Consider the following 23,952-nt stretch of genomic DNA (forward strand, 5'->3'; position numbering starts at 1 on the left):
TTCTTTTTTATATTTTTCGATGACTTTTTAAAATTTTATTTTATATCCTATACACCGAGCTTTTAAACAACAACAGACACTTCCATCGATTATTTAACAATTATTTAAGATAGATCGAACACTCTCAAGGTACGTACATCCCCACTTATTTTTTCATGACAAACACATCTCGTAATAACTATCCATCGATGTATTTCATAGTTTTCTCATAAAAAAAAAAAAGGAAAAAAAAAGGGAGGATCTCAAAGAGAGCATCCATTTTTTGTTTACACGAATGGCAAATTTTATTCGAATAAACAGTGACTTCAATTAAATACGAGCGTCCCTTTTTAAAGGAAAAAATTTTCTCTTCGTTTTCGACCCTTATCTCTCTTATCTTTTACCAATCCATCACTCGCTCCTTTTCTCGTTCGTTTCCACACGCGACTCTTATGAAACGAGCTCGACCTTATGCATAAATATACATACTAAAGTTGTGTACACGAAATTTTGTCGTTTTATGAAAACGAACTCAACGAAGCTTTTTCCTTTTCGTTTCCTACCCCTGTTCTTTCCCTTTTTTACTCACCCTTTTTACTCCTCCTTTCTAACCACCCACCGCACCGCCCCCACCCCTTTCATTCTCTCCTCCTCTTTTCTGAGGTCTTGTAAGAATGTACGTAGGTAAACGAATACCAGAATGAGTCCATTTGAAAGCAGGTCATATGGCATATTGTCCATCTACAGGAATGCTGCATTCTTGTGTTTACCCGACGAATTTCCTCGACCTCGTTATTATACTTTTTGTTAAAGAAAGAAAGTCAATGGAAAGACAAGGTATTATTTTCTAAGAGAAAGATCAAGAGTTTAAAGAAAAAAAAAGAAACGACGAATAATTTTTAACTGGGGGATAATGAACGACGTTTTACACTGGGTGAATTTTTTCGCGTTAAGTATTTTGCATTTTAATCGTTAATTGGGCTCGTCAAAGGTTAAATATAATATATGTTGTTTTGCTTGAACAATAAGTAAATAATTTGTCTAAAACACAAAATTGTAATGCATTCGCGATAAACAAAATTTCATGGTAAATTATTATAATTTTATTTTGTAGAGATAATGAACAATAATCGTCGCTTCGTTTAACGTTATTTTTGTATATACGCGTTATAATATAATAATAACAACAACGTTGAAAGATGATAAATTATTTCCAATATATTTTCACATACGACAAAATTGGAATATTAAATTCGATTAATAAGTTGTTTAAAACAATTAAACATAGTTCGTAAGTTTCCTTGTAAAAAAAAAAATAAAAAATGTGTTAGATTTGAACAAATTGTAGCAAATGTTCGTTTCATGGCAACGCATTCTCGTGTCACAGCTGGTGGTGGTTGGTGGTGGTGGTGGTTGGTGGTGGTGGTGGTACGTGTGCTCTCGTGACGATCGTTGAGACGTAAAAACAAACAAAAAGAAAGAACGGCTGTACGTATATTGCTCCATTTTCAAGAGAAGGATTTTATTTTGCAAAGCGTCCTGCAGTTAGTGTTTTGAGAGTCTCTGTCGCGTCGAGTCGAGGAGGACCGAGTATCCCAAGATAAAATATTTAACGTTCCCCTTCCCCCCTTTTTTGGTTCATGTTAATATTTCATATTTTTCTCCTCCCCTCTTATCAACAAAGTTTATACTATTTTATTTTTATTTAAACAAATTCCATATATCCATATATATGTATCGCGATATTTTTTATTAATATTAGTTTTTATGAACGAACCACAAACCGATCTATGGAATGAAAGATACGTTTCAATTAAAATATCATTCACCCGTTGAAAATTCGAACTAACATTCTATGTATAATATATCTCGAAAATTAAGTTAAATTATTTCAATCCATTTTCGCATATGATAACTTCTACCCATAAGAATAATTGTAAATGAAATTAAATATACAAATGTAATATGCTATCTATCGCTTTAAAAGTTCAACAATTTTTAATCGAATTTATATCGAAACAATATGTTTTTCATTAATAAAAATAAACGAACGAACGAACGAACGAATACGTGAGTAATAAAAATCAACGATCATTATTTATTTAAAAATATAAAACAATAATATTTTGTAATTCCAACAAATGTTACATCAGTAACGTTACCTTGCAAATTTAATGTAGATTCTCATAAAAATTAATATTTTTATTCTAACTATTACCTCTTATTTATCTATAATTCATTTATAAATTCAATTATAAATATTAAATTTATTCTCTCTCTCTCTCTCTCTTGTTCTCATGTTCATTCTTTTTAAACGGTGTAGAAAAAATCGCTAAAAAGCTCGCTTAACCTCTAGCCTACTCCATCTCTCCTCATCCCATTGCTACCCCATCTCCCTGACCCCTCCACCCAACCCTCACCTTTCCCCGAATACTGCTGTTCATTCGCAGAAAAGTTGGTGCTGTATTACAGCGCATATTATTCATCGCGAAACTACGATTCCCATTGCCGAGTTGTAATTTCGTCTAGCGAATACTACTACCATACTATATACGACGAGTCAACGAGCATCGTACAAGCATGGGCGTGAACTCACTCGCGCGCATACTAGAAGTGAGTAAAGAGGGATGAAGAAGGTAACTCGAGAGCTTTAAGCTTTAGAGAAAGAGATAGAAAGAGAGAGAGAAAGAGAGATAGAAAACTACGATTACGTGAATATATAAATAGATGAATAAATAGAGATAGATAGAAAGAGAGGTAGAAAGATAAGGAAATAGTAAAGTAGTATGCTCTGTACATAAGTGTTTATTGTACTATACGTGTAAATTCCTTTTTAAAAGTATATGTTCGTTTTTTTTAAATGTAATAGTAGATATATGAAAGGAAATATACGATTTTCGCATATCGTTTGAAAGGTACGCATGACTTCGTATAGTTGTACGGTACTCTTTCATAAATAATACGCAAAAAGGATGAAAAAAAAAATATATATATATATATGAAAAAATCGTGAAGGAGGAAAGGGGTAGAAGAAGAGGGAAAGGAAAGTGGAGGGGTGGGAGAGAAAGGTAAAGTAATGTGTGTTCGAGAAATACCTTAGTGGAAAAGATGCGATCGTTCTTTTCGATTTCACGTCGATCCGATCCATTGAAAAGACTGTGTGTTCTCTCTCTCTCTCTCTCTCTCTCTCTCTTTCTCTCGTTTCTTGCCTTTCTGCAGTTTCAGATTTCTTCGTGTTCTTTGATATTCGTTCGAAAGAATACGTGTCTCCAATGGGGGAGAAAAGTAGTGAAGAAGAAAAAAAAAGGAAAAAGTAACAAGAAAAATACCATGTATAGCTAGTGAGCACAGTCTAAACCATCGATTTGAACCCTCGAACAAGAAGAAAAAGAAGAAGAAGAAGAAGAAGAAACAAACATACGCATCATTTCGAAATATTTTCTACGAGTTTTTATAGAATTAGTTTATGTTATAGTTGGAAAAAAATATAAGGTAGAGAAAAATAAAAAAAGAAAAGAAAAATAATATATATCCGTCGAGATTCAACAACCAGGTTTGCATTACTTAAGACAAATCAATGAGATAATTAGTCTAATAGTTTTAGGAAGACAATGAACAGAGTACACGTGGAAAAACGCTATTGGGAAAATACCGGAAAGAATTGTATGTACGTGTGTGTGTGTGTGTGTGTAGGGGGTAGGTGGAAGGTTGTAATGTGTGGGTTTGCGCGCGCGCGCGCTTGACATTTCGAGTCGGAGCAGCTAATTGGTAATTAGACGACGAGCAATTAATCATGGCTCTTGACCCCTCCCCCTCTCACCCAGTCCTTCGTGGCATTGCTTCTTCAACTTCTCTCTACTCTTACTCCTCCCTTGCCCTTTCCACCCCCTTTTCTACCTACCTCCTCCTCCTCCTCCCTTTTACCCTCGCATATAACCCAAGCGGGAATCCCAGAGAGTCGAGGAGGTCGGATGTTTAGGTCTATTCATCGCGTCCATTCGTTAATGAAGTCGCGTGTCGGGGGTGCCAAGTTCATTTCCCTCTGAATGCGATACGTCCGAGAATCATAATTACTGTATTCTGACTCGCGCGCGTACTATCGTACTAATGCAAAACGTGCCAGCGTATGGGAATCTCGTTGATGATATATACCTTCTTCCATGTTACTTGAACAATATCAAAAATCCCTACCGATTCATTATTTTGAAATTTCTAAATTTGGATATGTTTGATTTAAAAGGTTACCCCCTTCCCCTCCTTCCCGCACGCAGCTTTTAATTAAAGCTCCTAGTAAATATTTCAATCGATAATTTATCATCGAAAGTGGTAATAATCGTGTATCTTACGACACGAGATAAGAGTTTTGTAAGAGAACAAAGTTAATTATATTTATTCTTGTGAAAATATAATTTATCATCGTTTAATTGACGAATTTTTTAACGTTAAAAAAATCTGACCAAATGGATTTAACGTTAATTCGATTGAAATAATTTCGTATAAGATATTTTATAACGAGTACAATTTAAACCCGCGATTATTACAATAATACAAATATTAAATATTTACAATTTGATTTAACGTTACGATGTTTAATCAAAGCAACTAACAACCGTGTCAATTATTTTCATAGCAAATTTACAGAGATTTATTATATATATATATATAAAAGAAAAAAAGAAAAATGGAATCTTTAAATAGATGAATCACTTTGAACAGTTTTCCCCGTTCATCCTTTCGTTGTAGAGTTTTCAATTGTAAGTCTGTGACCTAGTTTTAACGTTTAAATCCGTACTAAACACTCGAAGGGAAAGAAACTACGGGAGTTACTACTAACGCAAACTCTGTCAAAGTGAGAGAGACTACTTGGTACAAGGAAGGAATTGCTGCTAGTTGTTGAGTGTCGTGTACAAATACGTATTCGTCATATTTACGTTAGTAGCGCGTACTGTATTCGCGCTACTCGCAATGCATACGTACACGCAGGTTGAACTAGGAGGAGAAATCGGCGACACTGTGAATACACAATTGTATATATATGTATATATGTATGTGTGTGTGTGTGTGTTGTGTGTTGTGTGCCTGTGTATGAGAGAGAGAGAGAGAATACCTCTCATTGATTAGCTGCTCGTTCGAACGCCAAATAAGCTTCGGCTTGCATTCAATCCAGATTTGATATACACAAATCGATTGCACGTTCAATTCGACTTCCTCTCCCTCATCTGTTGTGTGTAATCACGAACATGATCAAATATTTCATCTTTTTATTATTCTTACACAATCGTAATAAATATTTGTCTAGAAAATAATCGCGTTTAATAATTATTTAATAAATATTATATTATTTTAAGAATATATATTTACTGATTAAATGACGACAAATATTACGACAACTCGTATTTTATAAGGACGATTCCAGTAATTAACAACAACTAATGAAATTTGTGGTATACTCAAGAGTTTCCATCTAAACTTTGATAACTAAGTGTTAGGGATAGAATATTAATTAACAAGCAAATCGTAATGCTTAACGATATCTTAATATCATTTACGTAAGCTTAATCGACGTTGACGCAGATCGATTTATCGTGTTTGCGATCACAATAGTCAAAATATTTCTTATTAATCTCTTAATCAGGTTTACCCATTGGTTAGATATATAACTATATATAGATTTGATATAAAATTAATCAATTTAATTATGAATATAGATTATAGTTTAATTTAAATAATAATGTTAATTAATTCATCTCGCATGATACTATAATTTATATATATCTTGATATCGTTTAGATAAGTTCGACCACGTAGCAGATGTATTACAATTTTGATTGGTTCCAGACGATTCGATTCCATCTAGTACAAAGATGAAAGGAAACCGCAGTCAAATCCTGAGATGATCGTTCCACTGGAATCGTATGTCTCACGCATAATTCGTAATTAAAAGGTCCTCGAGAGTCTGCTAGAGTATTAGTTCATCGTCTGTAACGTTAAGAGGAAGTCTCGGTAATACAGGGTGCCTCGTTTAATTGGATCTTCACGAGTATCAAATCTCATCGAGTATCGTACATTTTTTTTCTTCCCTTTTTTTTTTTCTTTCTGTCTTTATTTTTCTTTTCATTAAATCAACTCGATTTTAATTAGAGAATACGAAAGTGATAAGATATTTTTTTCTGTCTTTTCTATTTTCCTTTTGTTTTTTTTTTCACGAGACTCGCAATTTTGTTATATTTTCAAAGCCATCGATTTCTTCTATAAGAAAAAAAAAAAAAAGAAAAAATAAAGAGTATATTGTAATAATAGTTTTAAGAAAGAAAATTAACATTGATGAGATGTAAAGTTAGTGATATATATATATCAGATAATAGGATTTAATATGAGATATTCGAAATAGACGTGTCAAATGAAACACCCTGTACGTGTTAGAAGGAAGATAGATTTGTCTTAAGACGAGTACGCGCTTACCTACGCTGGTTCTAATTGCAAATACGGAAGTAGAACCGTAGTAATGGAATTCTCACGGATTTCTTGGCAGGATATTACGAGTATGAGGAGTGGGAGGGAGGGAGGGAGGGAAGACTTTGGATGGGAAACGAGAAGCCTCGTCAAAAGGAACATCCTATCCTTCCAAAGGTATGAAACTAACCTTTTCGACGAATAAAGGAAGTTCATTGAATGCGAATAGAAGATGGGAGAAAATGAGAGAGAGAGAGAGAGAGAGAGAGAGAGAGAGAGAGAGAGAGAGAGAGAGAGAGAGAGACAGAACATTGCTCGAAGAAGAAGAAGAAGAAGAAGAAGAAGAAGAAGAAGCGTTGAGATAGCTCTCGTATCGGTATTCCGTACGTCGACNAGAGAGAGAGAGAGAGAGAGAGAGAGAGAGAGAGAAGGTGAGAGACAGAACATTGCTCGAAGAAGAAGAAGAAGAAGAAGAAGAAGAAGAAGAAGCGTTGAGATAGCTCTCGTATCGGTATTCCGTACGTCGACTGTATCGAGATTGATTCCCCGAAAGGTCAAAGTAGATTCTTAAGAAGTACGTGAATAGCATTCTGATATTATTACATTTACCACTTCCGTTAATCGAGACAGTTTCTTAACGATCAATTGACGACGTGTCTCAAATATATCTCCTATTATATGTTAAGAATAAAATTACGTTTATCACACACGTCCATTCGTTTCAATTTACACATTTTGACATTTAAAACATAATCCTTTCGATCATAAAAATATCACGACATTCGTATTTCTTTTTTTTCTTCTTCTTCTTTCATTCTTATTAATCCAATCGCAAAATCACATTCACGATCAATCATACCGTAGAATATTATCACATTATTTATCCGTTATTACCCTTAAAAGCTAAGATTTCAAAAGAAAAAAATAATAAAATATTATTTCTTTCATTGGTGTTCCGCGTAATTCTTTTTTTTTTTCCTTTTTCGTTTCGATTGTTCATCCGATTAGATTATTATTAAAACAAAATAAATAAATGACTTCTCAAATCTCGAATACGGAAGGACTCGGTGCTTACGTGCGCGGCAAACCGAAGAGGATTTTATTTTTGAGAAAGTATATCCCCTTCCCTACCCCTCCCCCACCACAACCATCACCCTTTTCTATCCCACCCCATTGGATTCGTTTCTACGAGCTTTAAGCGAATCTACTACTTCGCGGTTTCATTCTCCCGACGCAAATAAGAACGGCATTAGATTTATCCACATAACATGGGGGAAGGGGGTGGTGTTGTGGTAGGGAGAAGATGTAAGGGAAAGAATCTACTGATGCAGAGAGGAGGAATATTGGATAAAAAAAGAGAAATACAGATAAAGAGAGAAAGAGATAGAGAGAGAGAGATAGAGAGAGAGGAAACGGAGAAAAGCCTTTTTCACGCATCTTCCTTCAACGTTGGCAGAAAACGCGCGAGTGAAAAGCGATAAACGACACGTCACAACACGTCGTGCGATATCAATTCGATCATCCTACGTTGTGCAACGAGATGCATGCGAAAATACATTTCTCGAGAATGTATTATCGGTCTTGTGTGCAAGTACATACGTGTGAAAAGTGAAGACGACACGTTCTTCTTCTTCTTCTTCTTCTTCTTCTTCTTCTATTTTTTCTTTTACATTTTTTTCTATTTTTTCTTTTTTTTACGTTGGAAAAAGTGTGTAACGTAAAATCATCCTAAGTAGTTAGATCAAGTAGGATAAACGAGCAATATATTTCACGGGGGGGAGGGTTTTTTTTTTAATTTTTTAATTTTTTTATTACGTATCCCCTACCCATTAAAGTAACACAAAAGAAGAGAAAAAAAAGTATGGGCGCATTAGTAATATTAATCTCGAGAGACTTTTTCTAAAGATCTAATTGACCTACCGGTTATCGATCTTGCTTTCTTTAGCTATTCTTTTCGTGTATTATATATTTTTTTTTCTTTTCTTTTCTTTTCTTTTTCTTTCTTTCTTTCATTTCCCTAATAGAAAATTTTCATCTTCGAGTTATTCGAAAAGTTAACACGAACGCCTAGGCGTCAATCCCTTTTGCTTGTCACGTATCTTGACGACACGATGTATATCACTAATGGAAAATTTCCACTTTCTTCTGAAGCGTACTTTTCATTGTTCCCGTCGTAACGTTCTTCTCCATTCTACTTTTCCTTCTGTTCTCCTATTCCACAGTCGTATATATATATATATATATATATATACATATATATATACATATTTATATACATTTATATATATATATATATATACATATATATACATATTTAAATATATACATATAGGTATACATATTACATGTATAGAATATGTATATGTATCTACCTCCTTTTCACGAATTTCATCTGAGCCAACTACAGTAGATGAGGGGTGGGATGGGGTTGGAGTTGGGGGTGGGAGATGGTGTTATCTTTGCCGATTTTGCAGGTAGACTAGGTTCGTTTGTATGAGAAGAGTATTGGTAGTGTATAGCAACACAGTCATAGATGTGTGTATGTAGGTGAGTCGATGAGATTCTACATCGCGGTATCGTTTCCTCTTTGGAATCTAAAAATCCCCCTTGATTCTTTTTGCCGGTGCACATTGTCGTCCATCAGACCGTCGTAAAATTCCTTATCTAGTTGGCCATTTTGGGGTTTAAGGAATCGGAAGCAGTGGTACGGGTTATCTATAAAACTACCCCGATATCATCATTTTACTTCAATCAATGTGCTATTTTTCGTGTGTGCATGAAACTATGATAGAATTGGTAAAAGTTAAATAAAAATTTTATCAATCGTATATTACTTTCCCGAAACAAGATTGCTTATCGTAGATTCTACTAAAACGTACGATCGAAAATACGCATAAAATATTGTTAATTAATTTACGAACGAATTTTACGAGAATTCGAAGATATTCCAAAAACTTATGCAATTATACAACGCCTATGATTAATAATAATAATAATAATAATAATATCTCGATGAGATGAAAAATAATAAAATAACAAATCAATAATATTACGAAACAAATGGATATACGCGTTACAATTCAACAACAACAAAAGTAGAAAGTATAATAGAAAAAAAAGATATAAAAAGTATAACAGAAGACAAAAAGTAAAGTGTAACACGAATAAAGTATAATAGAAAAGTATATAATAGAAGAAAGAAATAGAAAGAAACTACAAAACATCGACGACAAAAAGTGTCGTGCACGTGAGAAAAGGGGTGGGACGGGGGAAGAGAGTTAAAGTCAAAGAAGGAAGAAAGGTGGGGGTGGGGGTAAGATAAAGAGGGTGGGGAGAAAAAAAAATAAGCAAAACAAAAACAGAGAACAACAACAACAACAAAAGAAAGGAATGCAAATAAGAACAGAGGGAATTTGTGGTCAGGTAGAGAGTCCTTAGAGATAGACGTAGTTGTGTGTAGAGGGGCGAGGGGGGCTGGGATTTGGGGGGTAAGAATAAGAAGAGAGATGGAGACTTGGAAGGTAGAAAGTAGGAGGTGGATGAGGTGGATGAGGTGGATGAGGATGAGAGGGAAGGAGAAAGGGTAGAAAGGGGGGGTGGGAGGGAGGGATCGGCGGCAGCCGACGCCGTTTGTGGCTTTCGGCCGAGTCTGCTCGGCTCTGCTCGCTCAGTCGCACTCGAACCGCGCATCGGTCAGGGTCGTGCGCGTCACCCTACTTACCCTCGCAAACAGTGTTTTACCCCTTTTCGTGTCATCGCCGCGTGTACTCGTATCGTTCTATACTATATACTGCAATATAGCTATCTCTCTTTCTATCTATCTATCTCTTTCTCTGTTTCTCTCACTCACTCTTCCTTTATCCATCTTTCTCTGGATCCACAGCAACAACCCGCACGATACCGCACAACACTATGGAACATGCGTTGTTTACCGACGACTCTTCCCCGTTAAACACGCCCCGGTGAATAAACCAATAAGTCCTCGTCGTCAGAACTTTGCTTGATTGAAATTGAAATTCTCTATCTCTTTCTCTATCTATCTATCTATCTCTATCTCTCTATCTTTATTTCAAGAGCGTAAGAAGAAAGAAAAAGTATCGTTCTCCTGTGTCCGTGGACTTCGTTCGGATTGTTACGTTTGTTTTTCCCCCTCCCTCTTCTCTTTTTTTTTTATTTTTATATAAATATATATATTTATAAATTTTATCTTTATCTTCGGATGGAAGAATAATAATGACAATAGTGTGAGAGGGATGTTCAAGTGACGACGATCGTTTCTTTATAGTGATATCGGTGTATACTTCACGCGGGGGAACGTGTTCTGGGTTCTTTTTTTTTTTTATTATTATTATTTTATTTTTTTTTTACTCCGAATAATACATCTCTATTTTTTACGTGTATATATATATATATATGCATGTGTATATTTATTTAATCTATTGAGAAAGAAAAACAAAATTTCCGGAAGAGAAAGGAGGATATAGTAATCAGTGACAACCTCGTTGGAAACTTCTTGTCATCATTTCTGATACTCTTGAAGAAATAGTCAGCCACAACTGGACCGACCCGTTCTCTTTCACAAATAACTTTGGATTATCTGGTGAGTACGAAACTTACCTAGAAAGAGATGGATTGCCCTCGGCGTAATCTACCGGTGACACGACCTAACCTTCATAAGGGATGGTCGTCCCGCGCTGCTATCTTTCTTTCTTTCTCTCTTCCTCTTTTTCTCTTTCGTTCTTTCATCCCCCTCTCTCTCTCTCTCTATATATATCGTGCTATTTGCAACTCTTTTCAACCCGTTACTCTTGACAAACATTTTTCCTACTCCGTAATAAGTTTTTTTTCTTCTTTTTTTTTTTTTACCTAGCAATGTATATCCTATCTGTTTGACGATACGTGTGACGGATGATGTTTAATCTTATTTGATGACAAGATAGTGAATCCATAGCGCTTATCTACACCTAAACAACCCCTTTCCTGAAATTGATGATACTCGACGTATCATCGTGGTAAGAACAAGTGTTTACGATATCGTTCTGAAGTAAAGTATCATCCAAAACTCTTACGTTCTGAAGACGTTCTTGACAGAAACCTGACACATACGTGATCGTCCGCAAATTTCCTGTTTCTTTTTTTTCGATATCATTTCAACACGATCGAAAAAATACTCGTTAATCATTTTTCTTGATATCAATTGATCAATATCTCAGAAACTTAGAGAATCATTTATACGAATATATATTGTACATTTTTATTCGTAAAGATTTGTCCCGTTTTTTTTTCATCATTTTTCCTCGAGAAATTTCTTTCTCTTACCAACGTTACACGAAGTTTCTTCTATAATACTTTTATTCACTTTGAAAAAAAAGAAAAAAAAGAAAAAGAAAAAGAAAAAGAAAGAAAGAAAGAAAAAACGGAGACTCGATAATTTTATGTATGAAGCGAAGTGGGAGAGATGTTAAAGATTACAGAAGGCTTCATCGGTGAGTGGAAGGTGACCTATAAATATTCACCGTCTTTTCGTACTCCATTGTCGTAAAATATACGAAAAGTTTTCGATCTAAAGAACGGGCCACGGGTTGAGGGATAGGAGGATGAAGTGTGATGTTGTCCTGTATACCGAATGAATAAATGCATCGTTCGGTGTTCTTCTTCCCAACGTTTACTCGTCCTTCAACTTTTCGAATATTCGCATATGTTTTTTTTTTTTCACCCTCACTCCTCTTAATGTGACGCGTTTTTTTTCTTACGCTTAGAACGTTGAAGTTAAGAGAGAACGCGCTTTTTAAGAATCTGGCGAATCGTATGGTAAGAAGGAAATATTTTACAAAATGTAATATTCAAGAAAGAAAAAAAAAAGAAACGTGTAATAAATCTTTAGAAAAATGTATAAAACGATTCGTGAACTTTTTTTTCTTTTCTTTTTTTTTTTTTATATAGTCCAGTTCGCGAAAGGAAACGTATATCCGTAATATTATGATAAATAAATAAAAAAAGGAAATGTAAAAAAAGAACGTAAATAGAAAAAAGAAAGAATAAAAGAAGGAAGAGTAAATCCTGTCGCTAATTGGTTAATGTTCTTCATTAAGGACGGACGCTTTAAAAAGCAAAAGAAGATTAAAAACGGCTGTCGTTTAGTTGAAAGGATAAAGAAGTGGAGAACTCGGAAAGAATTCTTTTATCGGATTCCCTATGGCTCGAGTTAAATCGATCGTCGGTAATCTCGATTCGTGTTTTTGACGTTTAAACATTGTATCTAGGTACGATGATTTATATCCCTTGCGGCAGTGAAAACGTTAAAACGTGGATCGTCTAGAGAAGAAAATAATATAAAGTACGACATATTGTTTTCTTATATTTTAGTATTGTTACCATGGAAACGAAGTGGGCGGGGGGCGGAGAGGGGTTGAGGTTAAGAGTCATGCTTGAATTGGTACTGAGGGGTGGTTCGTAATGCTTCATAGGGTTGTAACTACACCATCGTTCTTAAGAATGACCTTAAAGTTCTACCTATACACCCGTGTGACCTACGTTACACGTGATCTGGCAATTAGGTATGGTGGTCAAGCATTTACTTCGGTGGTCAAAGGAACGATATTTTTGTTCTTATAATGTTTCTACCGTCTAGAAAATAAATGAGAAAGAAAAATGTTTGACGAATCTATTTGTTCGATTTCGGAAATTTTTCTCTTTCATTCCTTTTTATTATTTTTTCTTTTTTCTTTTTTTTTTGTTGAAGTATATAGACAGTACGTTCGCAATTTTTTGATTCGATTTCGAGCAAATTGACAGAATCAATCGACGGTAACGTTGTTCGTTGGTTTTCAGTATAATATAATGTATAACTGTAGTTGAAAAATAATCAATGAGAGATCATATCGCTGTTGAATCGAATTTTGACATTTTACATTGGATACGTTCGTTGCAATTTAATTTTGTCGGTTCGTGAATTTTCATGTGCAATGTCCGCATTTATCGTTACCTTCTACCCATTTACCTTTACCCAATGAGCTCACTTTTATTTTTTTGCAAATGTATAATAATATATAATGAAATTGATGATATCCGCTTATGTCATCTGAAATTAAATATTACACAAATTTTATATTATTTTTTTTTTCCATAATATCTTTCTCTGGTAATAAATGTATCGTTTTATCGATGATAAAATGTCGACTTATTCAAATATTAATAATCTTTCAAATCAAATACTAACGGAAGATTGATAATAATTTTTAAATAAACACATTCACAACCAACATAATATAAAGTTATCTCAGATAGAAATAATTTTTGTAAATAATGTTGCAAAATATTTAACATAAATCGTGTTCAACACTAAGTTTCTCGTAATATATTCACATACGTATTTTATTATTAAATCAAAATAAATTTTGACACAAATACGAATTATTCGTTAATACGAAATAATTTGGCATGTAAGTATTAAGTATTAACCGTAACGATCATAAGTGCAACACACTGTTCTACAAGAATGACAAAGGTCGAAGTGGTCTCGTACGACGTTTCGATTTCTGCACGGTGCAAAAAAGTATGAGAAATTGAAAGATTCGAGATAGGTGAGGTCGAGGTAGGTCTTTTATAAAGAAAGAGAGAAAGAGAGGGAAAAATAAAGAAAGAAAAAGACGTGTAAGGTCTCAGCATAGAGTCGCGTGAGACCGAGTGACTTATACCCACGTCTTTACTACACGAGAATACACTTATGCGCCAAGGCATTCATTTTCCGCTATCGTGAACTATACTCTCTTTCTCTTTCTCTTTTTCTCCCTCTTTATTTCCTTCTTTCTCTTTCTCTCTTATCCTCACTTGGCCGAGCTAGCAAAGAGATTGAAAAATTCTACATAAGATGTTAAACTATCGTACCAACTCTCACCACAATTGAACTTCCCTTTTCGCGTGTGTCTCTTCAATACTTACCTATCATATCGTAAAACTGACGAAATAACGCGAATCCAAACGTTAATACTTTCCAAATAGTCACAACCGAGATAAAATATTCAAATATTTTTTCATTAAAAAATGCGAAATACTCTTGTTCATATTTGTTTTACATTTATCTCACGATAAATTGAAAATTGCTTAGGAAGGTATGATTTAAGTTTCTCAAATAATATATGTGTATACGTACGTAGATACGTATTTGGTGAATGTACAGGAAACAGGCCGTTAAAATAAAGAATTGTTCCTATCTAACGGCACCTGTCCCCCTACTCAACCCTCCCTCCTATGTTTCACAGATCGAGGAAAAAATATGTTTTACCAAGAGAGACCTTACTCGTGAATTATTGTTCGGTAGGGATCGTATAAACGAGTTTCTCCAATCGCGAGAGAACCGGGCTTTACGTTTGACGATACACTAGCATAAAATCCAAAACTCATCGTATTTGCTGAAATTAATCGTGGCCGGACTCACTGTTGCCAGCTGAAATGCACGAAGTTACGAATTCCTTCCACTCGTTCTCATACCCCGACCCCCTTTAGTCCCCCAGCCCTACCCTACCCTGTCCTGCCCTTCCCTTCCCTTCCCTTTTCTTCCCTTCTGTTCCTCTTCCCTGAAGTCCCAACGAACTAGCTTCACTTCGGTCCGTGCATATTTCGAATGACAACGCGAAATTATTTACCGCGCGTTTGCACACGAGTCTCGTATTAATGTCTTTCAGCTAGGTATCCTACCTTCGATGTATATATATGTATATATAGATATATATATGTAATACTCGTACATATCTGCCTGTGTTTTATAAAACTATACTTCGTTGGATTCGGGGAACGTCGACGTTGGCGCACGTGCGTGCTAATTATACGCTTAATTACGAAATGATTACCTGTAAAATGCCTTCTAATTAACGATCATGTACGGTGCAATGCTCTTTCATTAGAGAGCTAGCCTTGTATACGAATCAGGCGTGGAATAAATTATAAATATGATTTATAATCGTATTCGGTGAAACACCCGCGGCATGTATTCGGAAAATTGTTACCATCGATGAATTTACCTCTTTCTCTCTCTCTCTCTCTCTCTCTCTCTCTCTCTTTTTCTCTCTCTCTCTTCTTCTCCCCCTTTCACCCTTTCTCATTTCTCTCTGTTTTTGCATGGAAATAATCGTTTCAACTGTGCGTCTGAAAAATCAGAGATTTAATGGTAACGTCAAACAATGTCTAAAACAGATATATATGCATATGTATATTATAATTTAATGAATTCGTGTTAATGCGGTGGAAAACTTGCCCGGGGAGTTAGCATGATTCATAAAAGGTTTCTCTACAGAGAAACGAAACGAATATCTACACTTTCTTTACTTGTTGTATCGTTAATGCATACACACCGGCGTATTGTAGGTGGTAGCCCGTTTACGAGCTATCCTATACGGTATAATGCGAAAACCAGTGTACTTTTCAATGGAGAGATAGGAACAAAAAAAAAAATGAAAAGTATGAAAGAAATAAAAAGAAAAAGAACATTTAAAATTTCCATTTGTTCGTAATACGCAGTCATTCCTATCACGAACCTCACAATCGGACAAAAAAGAACACAATGTGGGGGTTGGTAACCGAAGCGAAAGCTCGTCTCGGCTAGCGCTGTTTCGAGTGGATGAAAAGGTGTGCATGAAAATGTTTTGAAGTATAATGGTGGTGCTTGACCGAAATAGCAAGCCACGGTGGAGTCGAGAAAGTGTTCTCAAAGGCTGTGATACTTGCAGCGTGACTACTGTACTCTCGTGTTCGCATCGTCTGTCGGAGATAGGCATGGAAGTGGTAATGGTACCTTTGAGGAGTAGAAAAGAATACACTGAGAAAGAGATAGAGAATGCTTTCTCAAGAGTTTCATACGTTTTTAAGGATTTCGATTCGTGTTAGACGTGTGTTAGATACATATACTATATATTATAAATATATATATATTTCTGTTTAAGTGACAAGAACTCGTTCCTTCAAATGAATTCTTCAAAAGCGTTTGTGTACCATGTGTCCTTATCTTCTGCATGATATTACTATAAAGGAGTACGTGCTCTCTTTGCTGATACTAATTAAAATGCAAATTTTCTTATAACGTTTGTCGCGTTAGACATTTTCGGATGAATTAGATTCGATTTTATGTGAAGGAAGCATTTCAAGTCATCGGTAATTGCGTTAATTTGTTAGTACGTACAATAATATTAACACCTAATCAACCGAACGAACAAATCTTCCATTTTTACCTTTACCTCTTTTCTGTGTTATTTTTTCGTAGTAGTTTTTTCGTAATTCATTGAATACTTTTTTGCATACGTTTTTTTAATAAATTGGTACATTGAAATTATTTCCAAACGGTCTTTGTCTTTTAAGTTCACGTTACGTGCGAAAAATGCACTCTGATGCGTGCAGTTGGATTAAGTGTTAACGTAAAAGTAATTAGAAGACTTAACATTGAATCGGATTGACTTGATAGGGTGTTAAATTATATCAACTGGGTATATAAAATCGATGGAAATGAAATGGTTTATTCAAACCAGGTCAAGATGAAGTAAGTTCTAAATATCAAACAAAACATCAAACATTTCGACGTAGCAGTCAGAAATCATAAAGGATTAAGTAACAATTGAAGGATGCACATTCGAGGTCTATTTTAGCTTGAAATAATCCTATTTGCAAACTAATTTGTGAAATTGAAATATTGCATATGTATCCGCCGAAATAGAGATAAATTTCAGCATGAATGATATTTCGATTTTAATCATGAATCTGTTAATCCCTTTCACCGAACTCGATCTTACAAGATACTTATGTTTCCTCCACGTATCTGGCAAACCTTTCATCCATAACTGAAACTCAAAATGTACTTTATACGGTTGAAAATCCACTTTTATCCATGTAAGAGCTAGTGCCATGCTGAGCTTAAAGAGAAAGAGATAGAGAGAGAGTGAGAGAGGAAGACTTACTGTCAATTTAACTTTTGAGATTGACTCGCTACGAAATTTAATTTTCTTAGAAAGTTAAACCTTTGCGAGATCAACAGCACGAACTCGAGTTGCTGTGATAAGAGGAATCTTTATTTTTTTTTTTCTTATATATATATATATATATATATATATATATTTTTTTTTTCCTGTAATCATAAGATGTACAACGGCAAGAAAATGCGATCTGAAAGAAAACAGAGAGACTTTCAAAATTTCGGAATGGTTCTTCAATGTAATAGGTAACTTGTTTCAATCTCATGCACGTTTTGAAATATCCATTCCTTTGATAATTATCAATACGCGAAAATCTTTTGAAGAAAATTCCTTTAACAAGTTCGAACCGTTAACTCACAAATTTTCCGACAAAGAAATAATTGATCTAATAATATCCTCCACTCTTTGAAGTAGAAATCCCTTTTATAACTAAAAGAGGACTAATTAATATCCACAGTTGTAAAAAAAAAAAAAAAACAAGAAAGAAAAAAGAGAAAGGATGTGATAAACAGAGTACGATACGTAACTTATCGGAAACACGACGAACGTTTTCAGGACACGTTCGTTGTAGGAGGAAGAGGATAAGGGTCTCATTGAAGATATCTGCCTAACATTATTGAAAATCCGTATGCGTCTGAGCAAGGTGGTGATAGCAGGTGTGGGATGAGAAGAAAGTTTCTTTGGAGAAGGGAATAAGGAAGCCAAAGATACTTTGGTTCCCTTTTAGGTATTCGTGCATAAACGGCACTATGCCTGCAGCAATGTGGCAACGCGTTCGGTACTGAAGACACTAAAGGTGGGTAGGGGGGGAATAAAGAGGGGAATAAAGAGGGGAATAAAGAGAGGGGGTGGGAAGAGAGAGAAAGAGAGTAGGTTTCAGCAAGCGAGTGAACGCTTTCGTCTAGTTCGAGTCTATGTTGGTAGAGTAGGAAGAGACAAAGACCGGTAGCTTTAGAGAAACCACCTTCGTCTAACAGCGTTGGATAGAGAACACCCTAAGATTCCGGATATGCAACTTCGATGGGATAGTTTGCCGATGGAATTTCCTCGTGAATGCTCTGGCACGTCGCCCGTCTTTCGACTATCATCGACGCTGCGCGTAATCCCGTGGGAAAGATGGCTGCTTTCAGAAATAAGGGATGCTTCATAACTGTCGGATGAGTGCTTGCTTGACCGTACCGCAGGGGAATTTTGAAATTGCTGCGGTCATGGACAAACGCTTCTCCTCTTCTCGTATCTGTTAGTTTTAAGAGAGAGAGAGAGAGAGAGCGAGATAGAGATAGAGAAAGTCCAGACTCTCCAAGGAACTATCTCTCATGAGATTAACGACGAATGAAAATTATACATGAGAGATTATAGATAAATTGTTAACTTGATGATTTGGTCTTAATAGAGGCCTGAGTTTATCTCTGATATATTTATAGTTGTACGTCTGATTCGTCTTGATTAATAATTACTTCACTTTTTGGATATCTTGAATTCTTACAATTTAGAAAATTAGAAGCAGTTTGACAAACATTGTTGTACGATAAACTATCTTTCTTTATCTTCTAAAGTGATATCAAACTTTTAAAGATGAAGACAATTTGTCAGTAGGAATAATATAATGTTGAATCAACGTCTCTCTTTCTCTCAACAATTTTTATAGGCACAATCAAGTCTGATGTGAATTTGATTAGACCGATAAAGTCTGGTACAAAAGTTGGGATAGTTTTTTTCGCCAACGATACGTAATACTCAAGTTCAATCTTTTGTTTTATTTTTCTTAAAAATTATTTTTCTTATTGTTCGTTCTTTATCGTAACTTCTCATTATCAAATTTATTTAACGGCAGTCATAACGGATGACTCAATTTTTTTTTGTTTCTTTTTTCTTTCTTTCTTTCGATACGATATAAACATCGTAATAACAAACAACTCTTTGATTTAAAATTCAGTTGAAACGATTGTAAGTAGATTTGATGTAACAGGAACGTGGCGGACGGGCGAGCGGACAGGAGGGAGGAGAGGGGTGGTTTAAGGAAAAAAAAAAATCAAATAAGAACTTTTAATATTCCGATATTGTTCGGAAAACTTTTGACAAGCAGTTATTTATTTTGATTACCACTTGACTCGCCCGTATAACGAGGCACGTTGATTTCTTTCAGAAGCGTCCTTTATACTTTCCTTTCTGAGCGACGTTATTTAAGTATCCTCTTACAACATAAATTATTCTTAACAATAAGAGAATATAACGGGGAGAAGGGTGGGGGGGGGCTGGGGGAAAAGATCAAGTGATTTTTTATTCCGTTATATACATTGAAGATAACGAATGAGACTCGTCTAAGAAAAGAAGACAAAAAATATAGACAGAAAAATCTATATCATATAAAAATTTATTATCATCATGGGGGGGAATTGATATACAAATGAGAATACTTAAACGACAAGTGATATTTAATTGATCCCTCTTTAAAAACTTAATTCACAATATATATATATGTTCGTATAATAAATTTGATGGGTTTCTATTTTTCTTATAGAAAACGCAACCAGATAGTAGAAAATAAAAACATTTGGAATTTATTGACAAGGAAAATAAGAGATTCGTATTCTGCGTAGTACAACATTGAAGAAAGAAGTTTAAGAAGAAAAAATTTCTAGAAATATACAGTAAGATAAAAAGAATGAATGAAAGAGAGAGAGAGAGAGAGAGAGAGAGAGAGAGGGGAAAAGAGAAATCGATTCCCCCCGGTGTTGCGTAGATGCAAAAGAATATTATTAGGTCGGAAAGCTTGTTTTCCCTCTTTCTACTCGTTTTAAATTCATTTGGTTACGCGAAACGAAAAATTACGCGAATGCCATGCTTCGTTTTGGACTTTATCGGCTTTAATGTCACCGTACGGACCAATATTAAACACGATATAAACGGCTGGTCGCGCCCAATTTGGTAGGAACCCGTAACTGGGGAGTAAAAAATGTGTGACTGCTCGAATAAAGAGAGTGAGAGAGAGTGAGAGAGAGTGAGTGAGGAGGAAAGGGAAGGAAAGAGAAAGAGGAGGAGTAGGAGGAGTAGGAGGAAGGTATATAATTCCGGAATATGTGTACATGTGAGTCTCGCTAGTGCAAAAGTACCTCTATGGGATACGTTTTATTCTACACGACGGACATGCCGTATCAGCGAGTTGAAACTGGAGCATGCTGCTTTTGCGTACGACAAAGGGAAAGAAAGAGTCTATAGGGTAACCATTTTCTCGCCCTTGCGACGCGCTACTGCAACGAGTTTTTTCTAAGCTAGTTCATGACTAGGAAAGAGAGAGAGAGAAAGAGAGAGAGAGAAAGAGAGAGAGAGAGAGAGAGACGGGCAAATATTTTAAAACGGCTGATAACTGCTATCGCGCGTGAAAAACCTACCCCCTTTCTCTATTCGTTTTTCTTTTATCTCTTTTGTGATTTTTTTTTTTCTTTCTTTCTTTATAAAAGAGTTACGTATACGTATAATAATATATATATATATATATATCGTTTATATATTGAACTAAAAGAGTTATCAACTAAAATTTGTACGTTAATCTTTTAATAATTGCTCGTTAGATTTATTTTTTTTTTAAGTTTTTTAATGAGAAAAATCGTATATGGATTTTATTAATTACGTAAATTACCATTGACGTTGTTTATGAAATTTTAAACAATTGTGTAATAATATTAATACAATTTATTATCATTGAGAAAAGTATGGAGTAGTTATTTTCGTTAGAACGTAGACGATTAAATGCTAACAATTTGATGAATAGAATAAAGAGAAAGAAAATGGTAATAAAGTACAAAGTAGAAAACTACAAGTGGGGAAAGGTAAAATTTTGTTCGGGAGAGCATTCTTTCATGAAAATCACGAAGTAAGTCTTTGTTCTTCAGTAAGTAAGATCACGTACTCGTCATTAAATTAAACAGAATGTTCCGTTTCTGCAAACAAATCGTTATACTAGGATAGGTAAAGTGTTAGTAACAAAAAGATAAGTGTTTGTGTATGTATACGTGTGTATGTGTTAATACTAACAGGGCCGATTGCCTCTTTTCTTTGGGCCAGCCTTTCAGAGTTTCTCGATAGTAGAAAAATCGAAGGTCTGTCTTTCTTTTTCACTCACTCTCTCTCTCACTCTCTCTCTCTCTCTCTCTCTCTCTATTTTTCTCTCTTGCTCTCGATCGAAGCAGTGTACGCTTCTCATCCTTTTCGTTTACTCCTAACTTTCGATTCAATATAATCCTCCTCCAGTTACTTTTTTTTTTTTTCACTACTACTTTCACGTGTCGGCAATATCTCCTCCTACCCGTTGGCAGGATTTCTTAAGAACTTTTTTCTTCTCTTCTATTTTTTTTCTTTTTTTTTTTTATCCATCGATCGAGGAGGATATATCATTTATTTCTTTTTTTTTTCCCCCTTAACAAGTTTGACGATTATGTAAAATTCACGATAGATACGGTGAAATAGATACCAACCAACCCAGCGAGCGAGTTTGGTTACAAACGAACAGCGTTAAACATTAAATTTCGATTGAATTTCTCTAACATATTCTGGGGCAAACTATTCGAAAGAATTAAGAATCGATAATTGAAATTCCTAAAAGAAGTTCACTTGGAAAAATGTTAAAAGCATTGAAATAGAAGGGATTTACCTGTTTTGAACCCTTTTATATCGCATACTCTCTCTCTCTCTCTACGTCTGTAAAGATCTTGAAGCAAAGAACGTTGAAAGTTTCAAGCTACTTGCATTCACTTGAGTTATCGTATTCTCTCTTTTTCTCTCTCTCTCTCTTAGTTTTTCTTTATCTCCATCTTTCTATATCTCTTTTTCCGGTATGTTTTTATCTCTTTCTACCTTTTTGCGGACAGTAAAGCGAGGTCGTGGGTCAACAAAGTAAATTTACGCCGATGAGAAAATTCCACGCGTATTTGCTTGCCCGGAATAGAACGCGAAATGAAATTTTCGTAAACTCGTTCTAGGATAAAATCGAATTTGTTATTGCCTAAGCGAACTATTACTATACTATGGTTCATCCGTGTACCAAATTGTTACAGACATATTCACTGTAAACGTTTATTTCATACCTTCCTAACTACGTTACTATTTAAGAAGGCGTCAAAGAAGGCGGCAAATAAAAAACAAACGAAAGTAAAAAAAAAAAACGAAAAATTCAAAGGGAAACAAACGTTTTAACGTATTACCTAAACGAACGAGCGCGCCTCACTTTTAAACGAAAACAAAAGTAAACTTTTTTAATTTTCCCAATTTTCTCCCCTCGAAGTATAATATTATTTTTTTCTTTAACAAATAAAAATCGACAAATTTGTGGGAGGGGGCTGGGATCTGGGGAGAAAAAAAATCGAAGCGTTCGATTGAGCCCGTCGCGTTGAAAAGATAAAATAATAAACTTTCTCGGAATATATTTTCGAGAACGGAAAATAAAAAAAGAAACTAAAGGAAATAGAGAATAAAGTGAAACGTCGAAACGTCAAAGTTAAATTTCGTTCATTCGATCGAAGTACTAATCTTTAACACACACACACACACACACACACATACACACAAACTATATATAAAAGAACCCTTACTTTACTGTAATTCGAAATTGTTTTTCGATACTCGAAACGTTATCGAAAGATATGCAAATTTTAATGCAACAGCCTTAAAGAGGACGTTCCAGGATACAGAGTATAAATAGTGGAAATGGCCGGGTAGGGGTGAGGGGTGGAGGAGGAGGGAGTCAATAAAATTTCCAGCAAATTTTTCCACGCGAATGTTGTTTTCCATTTTTCTTTTTTATTTCTTCCTTTCCTTTTTTTTTTAGTCCAGGATTAAGCGATCCGCGTTAGTCTTTATTCAACTTTTTTTTCCGTGGTGGTGAGATAGATAGATAGATAGATAGATAGATAGATAGAATGTCTGGCTATTAAGCAAGATATTGATTCGCGGTTAGCCAAATTAAATGACTGTATACCTGGGACGATTTCGGCATATTAACTCAGAGCATTGACCGAACCATCAACGAGAACGCCATAGAAGTTTCTCTCTCTCTTTACAACTCCCCCCTTCTCTCACCTCTCTCTCTCTCTCATCATTTAACATATCCTCAATAGCCGATAATAATTTGAACGTGCTAACGAAGTTGTGTGTGTGTGTGTTTCTTTTTCTATGATATCTCAACAAAGCTTCGATTCGAACCAATTGCCAGCTCGACTGCAGAAAGAAAAAAAAAATAGAAAAAAAAAACCAAATCGATAATGGTCACGTTTATTCGGCTATTATAGTTAATATAAAATCGACCACTTATATTACTCGCGATTGGATTGGAAATTTGTCGAGGTGGGTTATTATTGCTAAAGATTTGCCAGAATGACGGAGGAGAATTAATGAAAATACCGGGGAGGCCGAGCATTGCTGCCGGTTTAAAAAGGGAACCTCGCTTGGAGTATTAAAAATGAAAATGAAAGAAAAAAGAAAAAATCTTTTCTATAGGTATTCGCGTGCATGCATACGTACGTAGCTGTTTTAAACGTATAGGCAAAATTATTAATTTAGAGATTTA

The 23,952-nt window shown here is 35.0% G+C and overlaps 1 protein-coding gene across 2 annotated transcripts in view; it reads left to right on the plus strand.

The window, feature by feature from the left end:
* Positions 1-10,114: 10,114 nt before the first annotated feature.
* The window catches only part of LOC106790448 (discoidin domain-containing receptor 2), a 149,575-nt gene continuing 135,737 nt past the window's right edge, over positions 10,115-23,952 (plus strand). For both annotated transcript variants that reach the window (XM_014755381.1, XM_014755631.1), the window contains exon 1: positions 10,115-11,032. The gene's annotated coding sequence lies outside the window, so the exon portion shown is untranslated. The remainder of the gene's footprint in view (positions 11,033-23,952) is intronic.

Source organism: Polistes canadensis, unplaced genomic scaffold (assembly GCF_001313835.1).
Source record: "Polistes canadensis isolate GaletaPanama2010 unplaced genomic scaffold, ASM131383v1 scaffold_0, whole genome shotgun sequence".
Classification (NCBI taxonomy): Eukaryota; Metazoa; Arthropoda; class Insecta; order Hymenoptera; family Vespidae; genus Polistes; species Polistes canadensis.